Source organism: Phascolarctos cinereus, unplaced genomic scaffold (assembly GCF_003287225.1).
Source record: "Phascolarctos cinereus isolate Bilbo 61053 unplaced genomic scaffold, phaCin_HiC Scaffold_4;HRSCAF=312, whole genome shotgun sequence".
Lineage (NCBI taxonomy): Eukaryota > Metazoa > Chordata > Mammalia > Diprotodontia > Phascolarctidae > Phascolarctos > Phascolarctos cinereus.
This window is the reverse complement of record NW_027555847.1, coordinates 682396125-682402929: the sequence shown is the minus strand read 5'-3', so window position 1 is coordinate 682402929 and position 6805 is coordinate 682396125. Positions and strand designations below refer to the sequence as shown.

Below are 6805 nucleotides of genomic sequence, written 5' to 3'. Positions count from 1 at the left end.
GCCAGTCACTACAAAATTCTACTTGCTCTTCATGCTTATCAGAAGTAAGATCTTTAGTTCTTTGCTTTCTTTCTATTAGTGGACCTGGAGATATCCTCCAATCGACATTTAAGGGTCTTGAAAACTTGACATATTTCCAACCCTCTTTTCTAATATTCCTTTTTCAAGTAGCCTATACTTTTGGCCAGATAAGACCCTTTCCACTTGCATGTACTCTCCTTAACACTTTTAATTTTCTCCTCACTCTTTCTACTCATTGACATCTTCAAGCAGTAGGCTGTCCCACTATTTCATCACCACCACCGCTTTGATGAACTTGTATTCTGTCAACCTTCTGCATCAGGATTTTATTATTGTTGGCATAAGATACACCTGATTCCCCCGTGGAGATTACAGAGCCAAGTATCATTCTCTTGTCTGTCCTAATAGAACTTTTGCTAAATATTTATATTCACTGCTTCCCACAGTGTATAATGGAGTACAGGCCATATGGAAACATGTGGTCCTTATCGCTTGGAACACATGGGCTTAGAGGGGTCTTCTAGCCTGAGAAGCAGCAGGAGTATTCCAGTTCTAGTGGCTCAAAGGACCTAGCTCTGCCACTCACCACCTGTATGTATTGAGCAGCTCCTTCAGTTAATCAACCAATCAAAAAGCATTTCTTAAGTACCAACTAGGTGACCAGGCATCATGCTAGGCAAATATAAGAATGATACTGTCCCTTCCCTGAAAGAAATTACATTTCGACAATGCTCCACCCAACATATTAATATATGAGACTATAGAAAATAAATACAAAATAAACATGCAGAATAAATACAGAATAACTCAGAGAGGGAAGCACTAAAAGCTGTGGGACATAAGGAAAGTCTCCATGTAAAATGTGGCACTTGAACTCAGCTTTGATAGAAACTAGGGCTTCTAAGATGATGAGGTAATGAAGGAGTGGATTCCAGGCCTGGGAGATAGTCAAGGAGATGGGAGATAGTGTGCCATGAGTGAAAAACAACAAGAAATCCACTTTGGTTGGATTGTAGAGTGTGTTAAGGGGAGTAAAATGTATAATAAGGACAGAAAGGTAGATTGGAACCAGATTATGAAGGGCTTTAAATGCCAGACTGAGAAGTCTGTCTTTATACTACATGGTAATAGAGAGTCACTGGAATTTATTGAGTAGGGAAGTGACATGGTCAGACTTGTGTTTTAGGAAAATAATTTGGCAGCTGTGTGAAAGATGGATCAGAGAAGAGAGATTTGAATCTAGGGGACAAATAGGAAGGTTGTTGTCAGTCCAACCAAGAGATGATGAAGGATTGAACTAGGGTGGTAGCAGTGTGAGTAAAGGAGACAGATGTGAGGTGCAGAGTAAAATCCTAAAAAAATTGGCAACTGATTAGATATATGACTGAGGGAGAACGAAAAATTTAGGATGACTTTGAGGTTTCAAAACCGGATTATTGGAAGGACATTAGTGCCCTTTGCAGAAATGGACAAAAATCATAGAGGTCAGAAGATGGATAGGTTTTGGGGTAGGGGAAGATGATGTTCTATTTTGAACATAGTGATTTTGAGATATTTACAGGACAAATAATTTGAAATGCCCAGTGGGCAGTTGGTAATACAATAGAAGTTTCTACTTTCTCTCCTCTTACTTTCTATTTAATCCCTCATAATATGGCTTCCCTCTTCCTCATTTCATTAAAATTTCTCTCTTCCAATGTCTTCTCAATTCTCATTCTTCTTGACCTCTCTGCAGCTTTTGACACTGTTGATCACTCTTTCCTCCTTGATATTATCTTCTCTTTATGCTTTGGGGACACCTCTCTCTCCTGGTTCTCCTGCTATCACTCCTCAGTCTCTTTTGCTGGATTCTCATATAGATCATGCTCTTTAACCATAGGTGTCCCACACGGTTCTGTCCTGGGCTCTCTTTTCTCTCTATACTACTTTACTTTGTTGTCCCTTCAGTTGCCAGATTTAATTACCATTTCTATGCTGATCATTTTCAAATCTACCTATCCCTCCTCAATCTCTCTGTTGATCTCCAATATTGTATCTCCAACTGCTTTTCAGACATCTCAAACTGTATGTCTAGTGGACATCTTCAACTCAATATATCCAAAACAGAACTCATTATCTTCTCCCTAAACCCTCCTCCATTCCTACCTTCCTTATTACTGTAGAGGGCACCACCATCCTCCCAGTCCCCCAGGCTAACTTTCTGGGTGTCATCTTCTATTCCTCACAATCTCTTACTCCCTTTATCCAATCTCTTGCCAAGGCCTATGATTTAACCTTTGTAGCACCTCTCTAATACATACCCTTCTCTCCTCTGACACTGCCTGTACTCTGGTATAGGCTCTCATCACCTCATACCTGGACTATTGCCAGGTCATGCTAACTACATAGTCTCAGGATGGGCTGAGGAGGGGACGTATAACTAGGGTTGGCAGGTAAGGAGTGGCCAAAACCCTAGATTGTTTATTGAGCAAGGAGCAAGTTTAGAAACATGCAACAGCTTGTATGGCTCTGACCCTATGAGCAGAGGAGTGTCTCAGTTACAACTTCCAACCTTCAAAACTTAAAGAGAATAATGAGGGCAGGAATCTCAGGTCAAAAGGAAGCCTACACTTCCGTCAGTTTGAATTATTAGAGCTTTCCAGATTCCGGGTAAGAGTGGAGTCTAAGCATCTGATTATTGGAACTCCAAATGAGGCAAGACCTTAGGCATGTTGCTCAGACCCCAAACCAGGTCAGGAACTTGCATAGCTCAGACAAGAAGGGGCAGAAATCAGACTTTGCCCTGGATCAGAGTGGTTTGGGACTACTGAAAGCTTGCAGATGCTCAGCCTGAGTTGTTCCTGAGATCCCAGAATAAACATCCCAGACATTCCCACCAGAAGGGCACAGAGTTTAGCTCTAACATAAAGTCTGAAGTCAGGAAGTAGGCTGGGAGAATGAACAAACAAAAACTACTATAGTGACAGGGATATTCAAGACAGAGAAAGAGAAGAAGAGAATGACTCTAAACATGAAAGCCTCACCATTAGACAGCAAAAAATATTAAAAATAAAGTCAAAAAACAAAAAAAAAATAGAAGAAAAAGTAACTCATAACAAAAACAATTGAACTAGAAAACAGATTGAAGAGATAAAATTTAAGAATAGACTACATGAAAAGCATGACCAAAAATAGAGCCTAGATATCATATTTCAAGAATCATAAAACTGCCCAGATCTCAGACCAGAGAGCAAAGCAGAAATAGAAAAAAAAATCCACTGGTTACCTCCTGAAAAGATTCCAAAATGAATACTTTCAGGAACATTATAGCCAAACTTCAGTGCTTCCAGATCAAAGAAAAAAAAATCACACAGCACTTTGAAGCCACCATATAAAGAAGAGGAGAGCTTGGAATATGATACTCTAGAAAAGCCAAAGATACAGTTTTTGTTGTTGTTGTTTGGTCACATCTGACTCTTTGTGACCCCCTGGACCATAGCACAATACTGTCCAAGGAATTTTCTTGGCAAAGATACTGGAGTGATTTGCATTTCCTTCTCCACTGGATTAAGGCAAACATAGGTTAAGTGACTTGCCCAGGATCACACTGCTAGTAAGTATCTGAGGTCAGATTTGAACTCAGATCTTCCTGACTCCAGATCTGGAGTTCTATCAACTGAGTCACCTATTGCCTCACTGAGCCACATGTCTGCCTCAGATATGGGCTTAAAACCAGGAATAACTTACCTAGCAAAATTTAGCATGTAATCTTACAGGTGGAAAAATGGACTTTATAATGAAATAGAGGACTTCCATGCATTCCTGATGAAAAAAGACCAGAGCTGCATAGAAACAGGCCTCAAGAGAAAGACAAAAAGGTAAGCATAAATTAATAATCATAAATGACTATACAAGGATAAACTATTTACATTCTAACATGGGGATGTGCTACATAAGTTCTCCTTTGAACTCTATCATCATCAGGGGTCATATAGAGACCTTAGACAGAAGCACTAGGAGTGGTTTTATAAAAAAGATAAAATAAGAAAGAGAGGAGAAAAGGAATACATTGGGGGAGTAAGGGAGAGCAAGGTTAGGGGAAATTATTTCATAAAGTTGTGGCATGTAAGTAGAAGTCTATACAAACTAGGAGGAAGGGGGTGGTGCAGAGGCTTACATTTGAAACACTCTCATCTGAATTCGTCAAAGTGAGGAAGAACACACACACACATACAAAGAGTTGTGTACAAAAATACATTTTGCTCAACAAGGAAATAGGAGGGAAAGGGGAAAAGGGAGATGGTAAAATTAGAGGGAGATTAGATCAAGAGAGGGATTAACTCTAAGCCAAACATACTCTAAGAATGCACAAAAATGTACATAGCAACTTTGTTTGAGGTGACAAAGAATTGGAAGCTAAGGAGATACTCATCAGTTCTGTAATGGTTGAAGAAGCTATGATATATAAATGTGATAGAATTCTATGGTGCTGCAAAAAATGATTAAGGGGATGGTTTCAGAGAAAACTGGTAAGACTTGTATAAACTGATGTGCATAGTGAAATGAGCACAACAACAACAACAAAAGAAACCAATTTATACAATAACAGCATATTGTAGAGACAAATAGCTTTGAAAGACTTAGGAGATCTTCCCTCAGAGTTCCTTCAGACCATGCCAGGCTGTGTCTTGGGCATTAAAGTCATAAATGTACTGAAGACAAGGCAGAGCAAGAATGAAACAGCATTGCTCTTGGTTTTCATTCTCAAAAGGTTTGCTGTTAAGTCATTTTTCAGTCATGTTCAACTCTTTATGACCCCAGTTGGGATTTTCTTGGCAAAGACACTAGAGTGGTTTGCCATTTCTTTCTCCACCTCATTGTATAGATGAGGAACTAAGGCAAACTGGGGTAAGTGATTTGCCCAGGGTCACACAACTAGTAAGTGTCTGAGACTGGATTTGAACTCAGGAAGATGAATCTTCCCGATTCCAAGCTCAGCACTCTATTCACTGTGCCACCTAGCTGCCCCTTCTCAAAAGGTGCATCCAAAGGGACAGCTAGGTGGCATAGTGGATAGAGCACCAGTCCCGGAGTCAGGAGGACATGAGTTCAAATCCAGCTTCAGACACATAACACTCACTAGCTATGTGACTCTGGGCAAGTCATTTAACCCCAATTACCTCACACACACACAAAAGGAACATCCAAAATATAATGAAGAACTTGAGATATTGTGCAAGAGGTTAAGATGATGTGTCATGTAAACTGAGGCATAATCTCTAAGGAATTTGTATCTCTCTTCCCCCTGCAAAGGAAGAAGAAGTCTGGAGGGTGCAAAGGTCAGCTCTATAAGATCCGAATCTCTCTTTTCCCCACAGGGAAGAAAACTAGAGGAAGACAACACCTGTGAGATTAAAGATGATTTTTATTATGCAGGGAAAAATAACATGATCATGTCAAGCAGATAGCCCAACTGCTGAATACTGAAAATGCTGAAAAAACTCAATTTGGGAAATCAGAGACATGGTTTATATTATTTTCAGACAGAGGAAGATGGGGAATGGGCTGGTCTGAGGAGGGAAGGGGGTGTGTTATGGACTGAGAGGTCCAGACATGAGGGGAATGAGAGTGCTAGGAAGCAGAGGGGATGAGGAATTCCAGGAATGGGGAAAGTGACATAGTCCAAGGCTTGAGTTTAAACAAGATAAGCAGGATGTTGGATATGTCAGGATGGCTCCAAGAATCCAAGGCTAGCTAATATCTTATTTCCAGAGACCACTCAAGACTGGCTTGAGCTAAGCTGGTTGCAGGGTCACTGATTCTGCATTTCCAGCTAGATTTACTCTCAGTCACCACAAAGGATTGTTGGTAGGTCAAGCCATTCTGTATCCTGATTAGTCAAATCAGTCCCATACAGCTCCCCTCAGTTACCTGGAGAATTGGTGGGGGGCTCAAATAAATCAAGGTAATTAGCATATCCATTTTCACAGTCAAGACATCTTTGAAAACTTGGCTAAGGTACAGATGAAAATGGAAAAATTAACATCAATCACTAAAAACATTTGTAACCTAAAAAAAAATCACCATTGTGGAAATGGAAATTATCAAACACTCCTTTTCCATATGTGGTCCACAGTCTTCTTCTATGAAGTTTCCTATAAACATTCAGAAATGTACAAGAAGAAAATAATCCTCAAATGCACCACTGTTGAAGAGCTCACTCATGTTATAAACCATGATCTCCTCTTAAGCTGCTTATCTATGTGGTTGTACAAGCCCTATGCTGGGAAAAGCAGGCTTGATGTGGAAAGCATATTACTTGAAACTGGACATCCATCATTATAACTTTCCCCAAAACCATTTAATTTTTAAGCCCTAATTCCCAATACCAGACTGAACTGTTCTCTCCCCATCAAAATACTTCAGGTCTAATATAGGCTCATTATTGCCTCATACATTTTCCTTGAGGGTCAAGCTCTACTTCTTGTCTCACTTGCAGAATGAATTGTTTTGATTTCACCTTATGAATCTCTTAACACCGCACTAGTAGTAACTTTTAAAGTTGATGTTAGCATCCATTCAGTACCTACTGTTAAACCCATGAAACTTTTTCTTTGGCAAAAACTAGCAGGAAAACTGATCATATGTTTGGCAGAAAATGCTTAGATCAGCACCTGCACATTTCCACAATAAATGCCGAATGAATACTCAACTTAAATATAAAAGTAATATTGTTTAAAAAAAAATACCTGTACAGTGGGGAAGGATCGAGAGAATGAAAGGAGTTGCCTTTTATAATTATGGC

The 6805-nt window shown here is 39.7% G+C and overlaps 1 pseudogene; it reads left to right on the top strand.

Moving 5' to 3' along the window:
* Positions 1-926: 926 nt before the first annotated feature.
* LOC110202143 (cyclin-dependent kinase 2-interacting protein-like) lies at positions 927-6345 on the top strand (annotated as a pseudogene).
* The last annotated feature ends 460 nt before the right edge of the window (positions 6346-6805 follow it).